The sequence below is a fragment of the Archocentrus centrarchus genome, chromosome 15, assembly GCF_007364275.1.
Source record: "Archocentrus centrarchus isolate MPI-CPG fArcCen1 chromosome 15, fArcCen1, whole genome shotgun sequence".
NCBI classification, from domain to species: Eukaryota; Metazoa; Chordata; class Actinopteri; order Cichliformes; family Cichlidae; genus Archocentrus; species Archocentrus centrarchus.
In genome coordinates, this window is record NC_044360.1 from 4,035,234 (window position 1) to 4,050,374 (window position 15,141).

A 15,141-nucleotide genomic window follows, 5' to 3' on the forward strand; every position below is an offset into this window, starting at 1 on the left:
TTTGAGTCTTTCCCAGGCCAGTTCCTGCCTGGCATTCCCACTGCTTTCCTGTTTCCTACTTGAAACTGTCCTATAAAAAAAGGCAAACAAGTGCTACCAGTACCTAAAAATAGCTACCAAAATTTTTAAAAAGCTACTGTAAGCGCAACATAAATATTATTTTGTGTGTCTGTTTGGCAACATATAACTCACTTTACAGCATTTCCCAGGTTTATGATTTTCTTCTAAATGTATTTGCTGATGTCATTTAGTTACATAAAAATGTGAACTCTTGGATGGTAGGTTGAAGTGTGAAGTGTGATGCTTGGTTTTTACTCTCTTTTTTAATTAAGTTTTAATACATGCAGGTTTTAATGGAAAATGTAAAGCTGCCTTGCAAAGCATTGCATGATGTCAGTGCAATGCACAGCACACGAGGGCGAGGTTTTTTTTTTTCCTTTGTTGTATAAAATGATCAGGTGCCAAGTTTGACCTCAGTGTTTAGCTCTTATGCATAGTGTGTGAAGGAGAGAGGCTGGTCCTGTGGGTGATGTAGATAAGGAGGAGGTTCCCCCTATGAGAATCCTCTCTTCTTTTTTTTTCTACAGGCACAGAAAAAATCAATATTACAATGATTCCTTTTCTCTATGCAGTGTCTTTAATCAAAGGGGAAGAATAGAGGGGCGGTTTCACTACATGACTGTAATCAATGGACACCCTGCCCTTAATGAGCAGGCAGCCAGAAGTGCACATACACACACCAAGCTTCAAGAGCACATCTATTCAATTCAATTCAGTTCAATTCAATTTTATTTATACAGCGCCAAATCATAACAACAGTCACCTCAGCGCACTTTATACGGTAAGGTAAAGAACCTACAATAATACAGAGAAAATCCAACAATCAGATGACCCCCTATGAGCAAGCACTTGATGACAGTGGGAAGAAGTGCTGCAACCGGTTGGGGGTGAGGGGAGGGAGGCAGGACAAAAGACACACTGTGGAAGAGAGCCAGAGATTACTAATAAACAGTGATTAAATGTAGAGTGGAGTATAAACACAGAGAGTGAAAAGAGGTGAATAAGCCTTAAAAATAGAGAGGGTGTCTGTCTCCTGAATCCAAACTGGGAGCTGGTTCCACAGAAGAGGGGCTTAAAGCTGAAGGCTCTGCCTCCCATTCTACTCTTAAGTATCCCAGGAACCACAAGTAAGCCAGCAGTCTGAGAGAGAAGTGCTCTGTTGGGGTGATATGGTACTATGAGGTCTTTGAGATAAGATGGGACCTGATTATTCAAGACCTTGTATGTGAGGAGAAGAATTTTAAATTTAATTCTGGATTTGGAGCCAATGAAGAGAAGCCAATATAGGAGAAATGTGCTTTTGGGTCAATTGAAGGCTTTTCAGGGAGCTTGTAGGACAACCTGATAGTAATGAATTACAATGGTCAAAGTTGGTATTAATAAATGCATGAACTAGCTTCACATCTGGGTGGAACAAATCTCATCAACGTATAGTAAATTAGAGCTATAACTAAGATGAGATACACAAATGAAAGTATGGCAGAGAAAGAAGTGACACGGTGCAAATCTGTACTTAAAATGTGGTCTCACATGCTTTGCAGCTCAGAGCTCTATGCAGCTGTGGCCAGTCTCACATTTAGTGTACACTGTTAGAAACATAACACGATAAAGAGGGACAAATTATGTTGGCATTTACAAATTCATGCATATTAGCATAATTATGTAGCTACTTTGATCAAATTATGGGTTATGACAAGCTTTGTGTACATGGCATCCCAGCGCAAAATACAATCCAATTCCCAGCTTCATTTACATGCAGTTACATGTTTACATTTCAAAAGACTTTTTTACGGAATCTCAACTGGTTAACTGAGCCCTTTGTGTCTGTCACAAAAGAAGATGGCAGGATTAAAATATCTTCAAAGACACTGCATGATTGCAGTAACTATTTATTTGTCTCAACATATCAAATTGATAATTACTAATTATAGTTTAAGTTGCAAGAAACAGTAAAAGAACCAGAATCAATCATGTGACTAAAATGGAAAAAAAAAAAAAAACGAACTGTAAAACTATTGCTAAATAAATACTACATATCAGCAAAAGTCTGTGTTTAGGATCATTGTCATGCTGAAAAAACGAAGCCATTGCCAATCATATGTTTTCCAGATTGCACTGCATAGTGGATCAACTTCTGAGCCTACGTCCGTGTTTTACAGATGGCTATAGACACTCACTGGTGTATCTCTTTCCCGACCACATCTGTGCAATGATTTGAACCTAAAATTTGAAATTTGGATTCATTACTTCATAAGACCTGTTGCCACTGATTTTCAGTCCAGTTCTTGTGTAACTTGGCATACATCAGCCTTTTCTCCCGGTTTCCTTTCATTAACAATGGCTTCTTGTCAGACACCCTTCCACTGACACATTTCTGATGACCTTCTGCAAACAGAAGATGGAGCAGCTGAAGGCCCCGGTGCATCGCTCAGGTGCTATGTCAGCTCTTTCCTAGATTTTTTCCTATTTCTTAAAGATATGACTTTCAGATTCTGTTTGTCCTCCACTTGTCTAGTTTTGGTATGTTTGTGAGGCTGCTGGTACCAAAGTGCCAAAAGATACAACTGAAAATTAGTTATTTGCTAAGTTGTCTGTTGTGTATAGACACAACACTGGTTCAACCCTTGATTTAAGCGCCTTTTTTTATGCTTGAAAGATGCATAGGTCAGTGTTGAGTGCTTGATAGGTCAGTGTTAAGTGACTTAACAAACAAAAAAAAAACATTCCTCTGAAAATGGACAGTTACAACAACTGGACTGAAAATGGGTGGGAAAAGCAGCCAATGTCCAAAGACAAATTTTGAAAGACCTTGAAATAGCCTCAAGAACTATTGCTCAAGATTGCTGCCTTGGAAGCAAAATGTAAAGAATTGAGGGGTGGCTCAAGACTTTTGCACAATACTGTATATGGCTGTGTATGACAAGAAAATGCTTTAAAAGGAAGTAAAATACTTGCAAAAACAATGCGAAAACTCACAGGCAATCAGCTCTCAGTTCTGAAATTTCATTTTAAAAAATGGAAGAAAATTGAAGGTAAAATGGGTAACATGGTATGTGGTTGTCACCCCACAGCAAGAAGGTCCTGAATTCAAATCCACCTGTGTGGAGTCTGCATGCTGTCCTCATGTCTGCGTGTTTTTTTCTGGGTACTCTGGCTTCTTCCTAAAGTCCAAAAACATACATGGGATTCGATTAATTGCTGATTCTTAATTGACCGTAGATGTGAGTGTGAATGGTTGTCTGTGTGTTTGCCCTGCAAGAAGGGTTTGATTGGGTCAAGGGTCCAGCTGGAGGACCTTGGTGACATTACATCTTTCTTTGGTATCCAAATGTAGCCCTGTTAAAATCTGTTCATGGGGATAGATGTTAGAATAAATAGTATTTAAGTTGAAAATTTAAAAAAATAATTGAACATCAGTGAAGTTTGATATTGTTTAATATGAAAAAAAGAGAAGTTTTTTGCATTTATTTTATTTTTATAACCTCTGTGAAAGAACCAATCACATCCCAGGTCAAAGGGTAGGAAGGGAGTGGTAATTAAAGACGTGAGAAAACGGAGGACACACAGATTTTAAGTCAGCTTCTACCATCATTTCGGTGAAAAGTGCTTGACAAGGACTCTTTTACAAACCTAAATGGTGATGGCGTTTCTGACTTTGAGTGGACAACTCAACAGAAGACTAAGTTTAGCCGAGTTAGCTGCTAATACAGTGGCCGGTGCTGTGCCTTGCTAAGAAGCTAGCAACCCGCGAACTCAACAAAGCCTGCGTCAATCTGCGAGCCGGACAACAGAGAGCCGAGGGAGCCGGGTAGCGCTGCTGCGTGAATCCTTTCTCCAGCCACGCGAATCTCTTCTTCTCATCATCTTCTTCTGCTGTCCTTGACTGTGTGTGTGGAGCACCATCACCAAAGGTGCCGCTTTTTATTTTTTGCCCTCGGGGTGAAGCAGACATTTGTTTTAGACTTCAGGGGTGCCCAAGCTTCCGGCCCGTCCCTACTTCCGGTCCGCGAATTGATGTCAAAAATAACATACAATTTGGCCCTTTAAGTTACTTTTTTGACATGTCGCCTCCCCCTCCAATTGAGAGGGTCAAGCGAAATGTCAAAAAGTAACTTAAAGGGCCAAATTGTATGTTATTTTTTACATCAATTCGGCCCGTGGGCCGGGAGTTTGACATCTGTGATTTAAAAGAACTCAGGTTCACCACCTCGCACCATAGAGCCACACACGCTAGAGAGACACTACACAAATATAATCCAAAAGACTTTCATACGGGAGACTAGGTTCCTGCTCTTTTGAGAGCGACATTATTATGATTATCATTGTTGCTGTTTTTTAGTTTAATTTTTATTTGTTATGTGGTTCGGGCACCAAAACCCGTTGCTTAGGTTTAGAAAAAGCTCATGGTTTGGGTCAAAAAAGAAAAAATTGGAAGCTTCTTTTTCATATTCTCAATTACCCGAGGCACATTATATCTAATTTATGATTAATGGCCTGAAAAGGAGCTACAACAAGAAATGGAGACAATTAATCGCAAAGATATATTAAGAAACATATTCATGAAACATTATTAAGCAATCTGAGCAAATATGTTTCCCTCAAAACATAACTGAAAACGTAGATTGGTTGTATCAAAATGTAATTTTGTTTTGTTTGTTTGTTTGGACAAACCTATTGGTTAAATTTCTAGCAGCAATTTCTCAAGATAGTGTTTTGATGAAAACAATATCTAAATTATTTTTTGGGGCTGCTCTGACAGAGTCTCCTGTGAAGATAATGTAGAAATGGTCAGCCTAGAGCAGAGGGTGCATATTGGCAGTAATGAAGGATGAACCCATCCAACGAGTAAAATTATGAAAGCTCCCAAAACCAGTTAGTTTTTAATGAAAGCCGTATAGTATTAGCTGCAAGCTCATAACAGCCATGCAGGAACAGCTAGTGAATAAAGTGTCTGGTCTCTCCCTGTCAAAACCTTAACATCTTCGACTCTGCCACCTCCAGCTCAGCCTCCTGTCTTTTTGTTAGTGCCACCATCTCCAAACCATACAGCATAGCAGGTTTCACTACCATCTTAAATCTTCCCTTTCACTCTCGCTGCTATCCTTCTGTCGCAAATCTCCCCTGACACTTGTCTCCACCCACTCCACCCTGCCTGCACTCCCTTCTTCACCTCTCTTTTGCACTGTCCGTTGCTTTGGATGGTTGACCTCAGGTTTTTAAACTCATCTGTCTTCACTATCTCTGCTTCTTTACCGTTACACCTGCTCTCTCTCATTCACACACACGTATCGTGTTTTACTTCCACTGACTTTCCAGTGAATATCTTCACCTCTCCAGGCTCTCTTCCACCTGCTCCCTACTTTTGCAATATCATCTGCAAACATCATACTCCACTAAGACTGCTGCCTGACCTCATCTGTCAGTCTGTCCATCACCACTGCAAACAAGAAATGGCTCAGAGCCAATCCCTGATGTAAACCCACCCCCACCTTGAACCCATCTGTCACTCCTGCTGTACACCTCACCACTGTCTCCCTGTCCTCATACATGTCCTACACCACCCTCACATAGTTCTCTAGCACTCCTGATTTCTTCATGCAGTGCCACAGTTCCTTTCTTGGCACCCTATCATATACTTTCTCTAGATCCACAAAGACACAGTCCAACTCCTTCTGACTTTCTGTATACCCCTCCACAGCAAACATTGTGTCTGTAGCTCTTTTTCTCAGCATGAAACCATGCTGCTCACTGATTGTCAGCTGTCTTCTTAACCTACCTTCAAAAACTCTGTCCCATGTCTTCATGGTAAGACTCATTGGCTATTAAAGCAAAATAAATTAATGTCAGGGCACAGAAATCCTTTTTGGATGCTGAACCAATGTAGGAATAGCGCTAACCCAAGTCTTTGGACTAGCATCCAAGTTATTCCAGGGAGCTCCGGCCTGGGACAGAGCTGGATTTACCACGGTGCTTTTCAGTTAGTCCAAAAAAAATAAATAAAAGCTGAGGACTTTGTATTTTGACCATTCTCAGCCAAGACTTATGGAGAGGTAGGTGGCAGAATGCTAGAGTAAAATCCTGTAGGAAAACACTGCTTTAAAACTGCAAAATAAAAAACATCAGGCCAGATGTCAGACATGATTAGCGTTGACTCCTGTAATGGCTAGGATCTAAAATGTGTATAGAAAAAACCGAGGCTTAAAACTGTGCAGCCAACACACTGTGGGTCCTTCAGAAAGTCAGAGTGACTTTTGGGACATGGGAGTACAGTGACAAAGATGAGAGACAGTGTGGTGTTAAAATTTAACCAGAACACTGATTCCTGTCTGACTTTAACCAAAGTTATATTGCTGCCTACACTTAATGACAGACAGGCTGTGAACCCTGGTCTCTACTGTGAAACTTGCCAGTACACCCTAATCATCCTGTGGTGATTTTGATTATTACAAATTTCTAATAGGGAAAAAAGGCTTACTTTATATTTAATTTCTTTGAAAGAGAACTTTTGTGTGTGTGTTTTTTTTTTTTTTTAACAGTTTTTACAGCTCTGGTTTGAGAGCCAAGTAGCTGTCAAACTTTGCTGTCTCCTCAGTTTTTTTTGACACTACCACAGGATCCAGCTGCTTAAGTATATTTTTTCATTATTTCTATTTTTTTATTAGCATGTAAGATGAGTGTTTACGCTAAAAATGAATATTTAAGGAGTGAAGTGGTATTTTACTGGGACCCAGAAACCTGAAACAAACATTGAATTCGGTTCAATTTTATTACTATAGCACCAAATCACAACAAACGGTCACCTCATGGTGCTTTATATTGTGAGGTAAAGACCCTACAATGATTACAGAGAAAATCCAACAGTCAAGTGAACCCCTTATGAGCAAGCACCTGGCGACAGTGGGAAGGAAAAGCTCCCTTTTAACAGGAAGAAACCTCCATCAGAACCAGGCTCAGGGAGGGGCAGTCATCTGCTGTGACCGGCTGGGGCTGAGGGGAGAGAGCCAGAGATTAATAATAACTAATGACTGAATGCAGAGTGAAAAGAGGTGAATAAAAATAAACACTCGGTGCATCATGACATCTTGATCTTGAGTGGGTCTGTCTTAATTGAACGGGAACATCACAACGGTGTGAGGAGCAGTCTCAAAATGAGGCACATACAGTATGTACTCAGCTGGCTCTTGTGAATTATGGCACTTTTTGAGTTGTTTGCAGCAGTTTGAGAGAAAACCTTGAAAATGGCTATATATGGATAAATCTTTGAATCAATATCACTACATCAAGAACGACCTGGTGAGCTCAAGAATTGTATTATAACTTCCATTTCTATGCTGTGGCTAAATGTCTTGATTATGCTCAAAGGAAAAAAAAACTAACAGCAATGCTTTGAAATGCTAATTTCTTTAACTTCATTCAAAGAACAATCACACGTCACAGTGTAATTGGCCAGCTCTGTGAAAGTGAGAACGAATGCACGTTTTGTATAGCTCCCATTATTCAATCTTTACACAGCTTCTGTCATTTTTACATCTCACAATAATATGAAAGCCTTTCAGGTGACTGTGTGTGAAAGTGTATGCCATTATCCCCACATTTAAATGGTCACAAATTACCCCTTTCGATGATAGATGGTTTTTCATCCCACCTTATATAAACCAGTTCTTTCCTAGCATATCTCTAATTCTTACTTAGCTTGCATTACTTTTTGCCTAACTATTAGACGTTCTGCCGCATGCTTGGACATATTTGTGTGGTTGGGATGCAGTGTGAGCTCTGCAGTACTGCAAATCAGACAAATTGACTACAGCTTCACTGAAGGTGGTATCTTTGTTAAGCAACAGCAAGGGAAATGGATGAGTGGTTTTATTTGTCATTTGTAAAAGGCAATGTTATCCTGTTTATTGAAGGTATGTAGTGATTGATTACTAAGTTATCCATCTATAAGGCAGATTTCATTCCAGTTTGCTTGAAGTCTGTCCTGTATTGACTGACTAATGTTATTTCTCTGTTAATGAGCCAGTGTAGTATTGTTCCAGCCTCACTGTCAAGAAGTGATTTATTTCCCTGAAATCACACACATGAAGATGGGAGCTGACACTGTTGTTAATCAGTGCCATGGTAACAAATGTTTCCTTGTCTACACAAACTGCCATAGTTCATAAGATTAACTAAAACTTTACTGATGCATTCAGATATTTAAATTAAATTAATATTTAACCCAAAGTAATACTTTGATTAAGATCATATGGAGGAGAAGGAGACGAGCTCGTGTTGCAAATGCCAGTACCTGGATTGGACTAATGCTTCTCTTCTTTTGTGGCAGCACCGCAGTGACAGCTTACTAACTAATCATGCCAGAGGGAAATCTAGCTGTTCCAATATGCAAATAGGCTCAATGCGACACATGAAAAGTCTGCTCAGCATAGCAATTGCACTGATTTTCTGTTGATGGTTTCCCAGTGTGAAGAGGTTTTTATGACACACACACACACACACACCAAATTAGATGCACCTAGACAATGAAACAGGACATTGATTTTTTTTTTTTCCCTCACTCGTAAAATAAATATCAGTGTATTTGGAGACTTTTTTCTTTGTTTTTCAAAACATCTACAACAGTATATTCTTACACAGAAGAAAAAGACAATCCTTAAACTTTCTCATTTTTTTCCCCCAAAGGCAGTGTCAGCACATCTGAACAAATACAAATGAAAATGTTTTTTTGTACCTCGAGTTTGTCACAATTAGATGTAAGTGTATATATGCTCAGTGAAATGCCTGTTTCTGCAGGAATAGAAGCATATTACTCTGTATAACTTTTGTTGCTTAGTCTTTGCATAATCAAAATAATGCAATGAAGTTCACCTTATTTGCATGGAATTATCATTTAAGCTTTTTGTGAGAAAGCGTGAAAATATATTTAATATTAAGAAAATTTCCAACTGTGCTAGAACTCCATATTCCAGAAGTAATATTGCCTACATAAAAGTCTTTTAATCAAAAACCAAGAGAGGAGATGGATGGGGCTTAATCTAATACCAGCCTACAATATGTGCCGTGAGCACTGCAAGCTAATGAATAGATAGGAGGTAAAGAATGGTTGAGAAATGGCATCTGGCCATCAGCCTGATCACCTAAGGGACTGCATACAAAGAAAGAGCTATGAAGGGATTAAAGAAAGCATGGGAGACCCCCCCCTTGTTTCCACAGACAACCTTGAGAGCCAGTCTTGTGAACCACTGTACCATACTTCAGGTATTAGCAATTTGTTTAATCTCTATGAATTTAAGATTGTATGGCAAAATTACTTGTAACAAATGTTTCATGGCTTCTTAAGTTTACAAGAAAATGTTGTCATAGTCAATACTCAAACATGAAGCTCTGTGGGCTCAAAAGCTATTAAAAGGCTAGTGGAGCTTCCCCGAAGTGATCGCAGCCAATGTGACATCACTTACTGGTTCAGGGCATGGCCTTTTAAAGCACTGAGCTTTGCCTTTTAGCCATCATGAGCAAGACAGCAAGTCAAACATGGCCATGTTTAGAGACAGATAACAGTAGTGTTAGCTAGATTGGTTGGTACTGTATCTTTAATTCACCATGATATTAACTGGGATGCCACCTTTGGTAGCAGGCTTTAAAAAAATGTGCTTGCTAGAAAGTAAATGCCAGATCCTAAGTATCCTAAGTATCTTGTTGAACAAGATATTGAACAAGAGGAAAAAGGCATCCACTTGTCAGTCAAAGCAGCCACATATTTTGGTAACACTTTATAATATGGCCGTGACTGAGGGCAAAATTCCCCTGTAATTAAATGAAATTTTATCCTATTTATTGTGAAATTACAATGTAATGATATTTACCTACAAATACTTTAAGATAGGGGCGCTAAAATAAGCACATAAATGTTCGATTTTTACAGGAAACAGAAATAATTATTCTGTAAGTAATTTTAAGTATTGCCTGTCATTTTAAGTAGTGTGCAATTTCATGGTAATTTTGCGTAAAAAAACAAATATTTCCCCATCTTACAATTTAATTGGACTGGACTTTTTTGGGTGCGGGCCATGGATTAATCTTTCTTTTTTGCATACCTTTTATTTATTATAAAGGTAAATTTCTGCTGTAAATGTGGACATTTTAACATGGCAGTCTGTGGGGACTGGCTTTTAAGCCAGGCTAAACTGGATATTTGAGGGACCGTGCTGCTGGCTTCATTTCTTTAACCCTCGAGGCTCCCTACTGAGCTAACAATGGAAAAAGAGAGGGCTGATCTTTAAGCACTGTGGCATCCCAAAACCTCTCACAGATATGCCTTCTAATTTAGCTTCCACATATTTGAGAACTTCTCACCTCCAGATAAATCAGCCTATGTTTGGTCATTATTCAGAAGAAATATGGGAGGTAGTAGTGTGACACCAAATTAGTATACATGAAATACACTGAGTATGAATCAACAGCAGAGAAGCGGAGGGCTTGGGGAAATTTTGATGTTGTACATGTTATTTCCCAGTGACTCTCCAGTGTAATGAATAGTCACCCCCTATGAACAGGCCACTTCCAAACTTGTTAGTTGCTTTTTGTGTCCCCATGGGTGAGGAGAACAGAAAAAATTGGGGTAAAGTTTACTTTAAAATTGAAGTTTGGTCCTTTTGATATTTGCAATTCAAGAGCAGCCATTGGGTGGTGGCGGCTCAGGAGGTAGAGTAGGTCATCTACGAACTGGAAGGTTTGTGTTTGGGCAAGATGCTGAACACCGAGTTGCTCCTGATGTGTTCTCTGGAGTGTGAATGTTGGAGGGAAAGTGCTTCTATGAGTGTATGTGTGTGTAAATGAGACATGCTGTATAAAGTGCTTTGAGTGCTCATGTAGCTCCTTGTATCACTGACATGTTTGCCTTGCAATAACTCCCAGTCTAGGTCTTCTGCCGAGACGACAGCCTTATGTGCTACGTTGTTCCACCTCATCATTGGTTCAAGCAGAGAAAATCTCTGTTCGTACTTTTTGTTGTTGCTCTTCCACCTTAGTACTTTGTAAAAGCAACCAACCTGCTTTACAATCATGCATGAGTGGTCAGTGTGATGTGCATTTACAGCAGTGTTTCTCAAACTGCAGGGCGTGCAAATGACCAAAGTAATGCAGAACAAAAGTTGAGCATTGGATTAATTTTCACGGCGGAACAGGGAAATTCTGTTGGCATACGGCAGCAGGTAAAATTTTCCTCGGTCACCGTCTTGTGTTTACATAGAGCCGTGGGGCATGATGGAAAAAGTTTGACTTTACGGGCATAGATTACTTCAGAAACTTTGCTTAAACGCTTTGTCATATTGGTGTAGATGTAGCCTCAGACACCAGAGGAATGGACATTTTTCTGCTGTCTTGTTAAACATCTAAATTAATGAAGAAACAGCTTGTTTTGGAAGACACATTATATTTGTATCTTCCTTCATTCCTGTCATCATTAGGCATGCAGTTTAACAGAATATAACGCAATAGTAGAGTTCTGTGTGTCATTTACTCTACATTTAAAAGCCCTTCAACCAATTTCCTCACACAGATGGCACAGCGAATGCGATCAGGGATAAGAGCACAATTGTCTCCATCATTCTGCAGCCATTTGTAACCCCTATCAGCAATTTTCTCAGCAAACAGAAAACACTCTACCAAACCAGAGGATTATTGCATCCTCTTAAAATTCAATAGCTGGTATGAAATTGAATATTCTTGGGAGTCAGATGAACACTTCAGTGTAGCACTGACGAGCACATTTAGCCGCTTTTATATGTGGTGACTTGAATTACCACTTGTAGAGGAAGACGATCTATCATTAGCGCATTAGTGCGAGTGGAAATCAAATATTTATGTCACTTGGAAAGGGCTGTATAGGTAAATGCGGCACACATTTATATTACAGCAATTAGAAATGATGGGCTAATTACTCATCTTGTGCCTTTTGTTTTGTGCCACCTGCATGCGCTTGCGGTCATTGTCAGCAAGCTGCCTGGAAACATTTCCCTGCGGCTTTTACATCACTTATTTTCTCAACAACCATACAAAGGCTTCATAAATTGAGCCACTGATCATGAACGAGGAAGATGAAGTGGCATAGATTAGACTGCTAATTTGAATATGAATGAAGTGTGAGATCAATGAGTGACCCTGAAGCATGCCTTCAACAAATCAAATGTATTTATTTTAAAATAAGCACAAAAGAGAGACATAACACTGTGAGAATAATCAATCTGTTCTCATTAGGCATTAAATACTATTAGACCCTGGTGCCTTGCAGATATGCACAGGGCATCTTTCGGTATTGATGCTGTGACTCACCAGGTTACATCCGTTTTAGGATGGCTTTTCATATGGACACATGCAAAGGACCCCTTGGCAACACATTTAAACAAATTATGTAATTTTTCTACAGCACAATTTCTCTATGTTGTGAAGGGGAATATTTTAACCAAGTGGCAAGCTCCAGAGAGAAAAAAAAAATGAAGCCATCATGGAAGTGCCCAAAGTGCAGTTCCTTTAGCGGCCCCTTGAGGCTGGCTCCAGTGCTACACTTATGGACTGCACATAATGAAATAAAGTATTGAGTTATATGCAAATGTTTTCCTATTTTCAGTCCAAGCCAGATGATTATTGGCCATGAGTAAAGGGCAGAAGAAGAAATTGGACTGCTACTGACTCCTCTGACAGGTTTAATTGGATTCTGGTGTTATATAATGGAACATGACCAATTTAGAGAACTAATACTTGCAAGCTTTCTAAGTGTTAATGTGTTAATGTCATTATTGTTTAACACTCAAAGTGGCCACTGCTTTAATGATCTTTTTTTTCCTTTTCTTTTTAGTTTATGATAAATCAATGTGTCCTAGAATAGTAAGAAACTTCCGTGACATTTTCCAACACCCAAAGGTGACATCTTGAAATTGATCTAGAGTAAAGAGACAGCAAATCTATTTTTACGCTCCAGTTTTGCCTTTTATTTATTTTTTTCTTAACTGCTAAAATAATCATTAACTGATTAAATTGCTGCATATTAAGTTTCTGGTGAACAGTTGACTGGCCAATCAATCATCTCATGTCCACAATGACTGCTTGTTTTAGAAATATGCCAACTTTATTTGAAGGAGATTGAATTTACAGCTATTTTTGCTTCCTCATTTCAAAGAGCGTGTGTGTGTGTGTTAGGATGACGGGCATCAGGTGGTGCCTCGTGATTGATCCATTTGAAAGGATTGCTGCCTGCAGACTGGACAAGGTCATGACATCAGTCCATTTAAATCCCAGTTGAAAGCAACCTGCCCTCTTAAACCTCTGCCACTTCCTACCATTGAAGTCAGCATTTAGCTGTGTGTGTGTGTGTGTGTGTGTGTGTGTGCGTGCGTGCGTGCGTGCGTGCGTGCGTGCGCGCATGTGCGCAATAATTCTGACTTAACATGAAAGCTTGACATATGTGAGAACCATTTTTGTAGTTTTTTCCATTCATTTCAAAGTTTTTATTTTTGTTAGGAAAGTTTATTAGCTGGTATCTGTTAATTTGTGCTTATTGTTATGTTTCTATTTAGGTTTTATCATAATCACTTTGAACTTCTATTCATACTGTGCAGCTGGCAAAGGTGTGAGTGGCATCGTTTGTCATGTTTAGGTTTCCCGTAGAACAGTGATGAAAACAGCCGTGTGAACACATCACATTTATAAACTAGTGCAATTATAAAATATTCACCCCACCTGACTTCCATGTCTTTGAAGTGAGGGAGAAAACCATAAGGTGGAACTCCCTGCTGTGTGATGAGTTAAACCCCTGAAAGAGCCACTGTACAACATTCGCTAATAAATGAAAAGGATTATGTTAAAATGATGAAAAATTGCATTTAGCAGCCATTAAAACAGAAGCAATAATTGTGCAGCCAATTAGCATAACTGTAACAGCAAGAGTAACAAAACAAACTTTGAGTGACTCATAAAAAAAGTCTGTTCAACTCTTCCAAATTCTATAAAAAGTTACTCTTCCCTCAGATAAAACTGCAGTTTTTATTATTTTTATTAACCTTACCCTGTCCCTCTGTCCCTTGAGCAAATAGATTGTCCTTTCTATATATATGTATATACTGTAGGTGCATATTAGCATTACATAACATAACTTTAGCTCCCAAAAAACTGAAAAGTGTATATAGTTGTCATAAAACGATAACAGCTAAAATATTGCCCTTCTGTGTGCTAATTTCTTTTTAGGAATTTACTTCATTTCCACTGCCTGATTATATTTTCTTGCCTGCATCATAGAATTGCATATTTTCTCCACACCCCAGCACAGAGAGAGTCAATGATACATGACTATTTGTCTGGCTGAGTCCCACAGACTGAGCAGGATTCTCTTTAGTCCATATTGACTTTTTCTTTACAGCTGTCATGAACTAATTTCATGCTTCACATGACTCTTTTTCTCAAGTGCAATCCTGCTTGTGGGTATAATGCTGGGGATGTATAGGAAGGAAACTGTTGTATTTTTTGATCCTACTGAACCATAGATATTCCAGTATAGTGTCATTTTGCTGCATAATGGTGTCTTTATACGGTTGTACCTTGTGAGACAAATAAGGTTGATAAACCTCACCTGCTGTATGATGTTTTAATTCTTCAAGCCATCGAAAATTAAACATAAGCTTAAATCATTGTTTGGTTGAATTGCTTTCTGTGTACTGACAAATGCTAATTACAGTGTTTCCAAGTCAAAGACAGGCATTTGAAATGCTTTCTGAACCCCAAATTTAACTATTATTTCAGCACAGCTAAAAATCTTTAAAAAATAATAAATCATTGACTTTTGAACCTGGTGACAGCAGTTAATATTCTTCCTTAATACTTGAAACATTACTTTAGACAGTAGCATCAGCATCATTTTTATAGTTGTTATTACAGCAGTTAATCATTTGTGCAGTTTCCAGCTGTCAGAGGTTCTCACTTCACAGGAGATGTTGATAAATGAAAGGGTTTAAATTGGCTTACTCCCTACACAAAGACATGAGCTTTATAATAAAAAAATAATAAAATAAATAATAATAAAAACCGGAATCTACA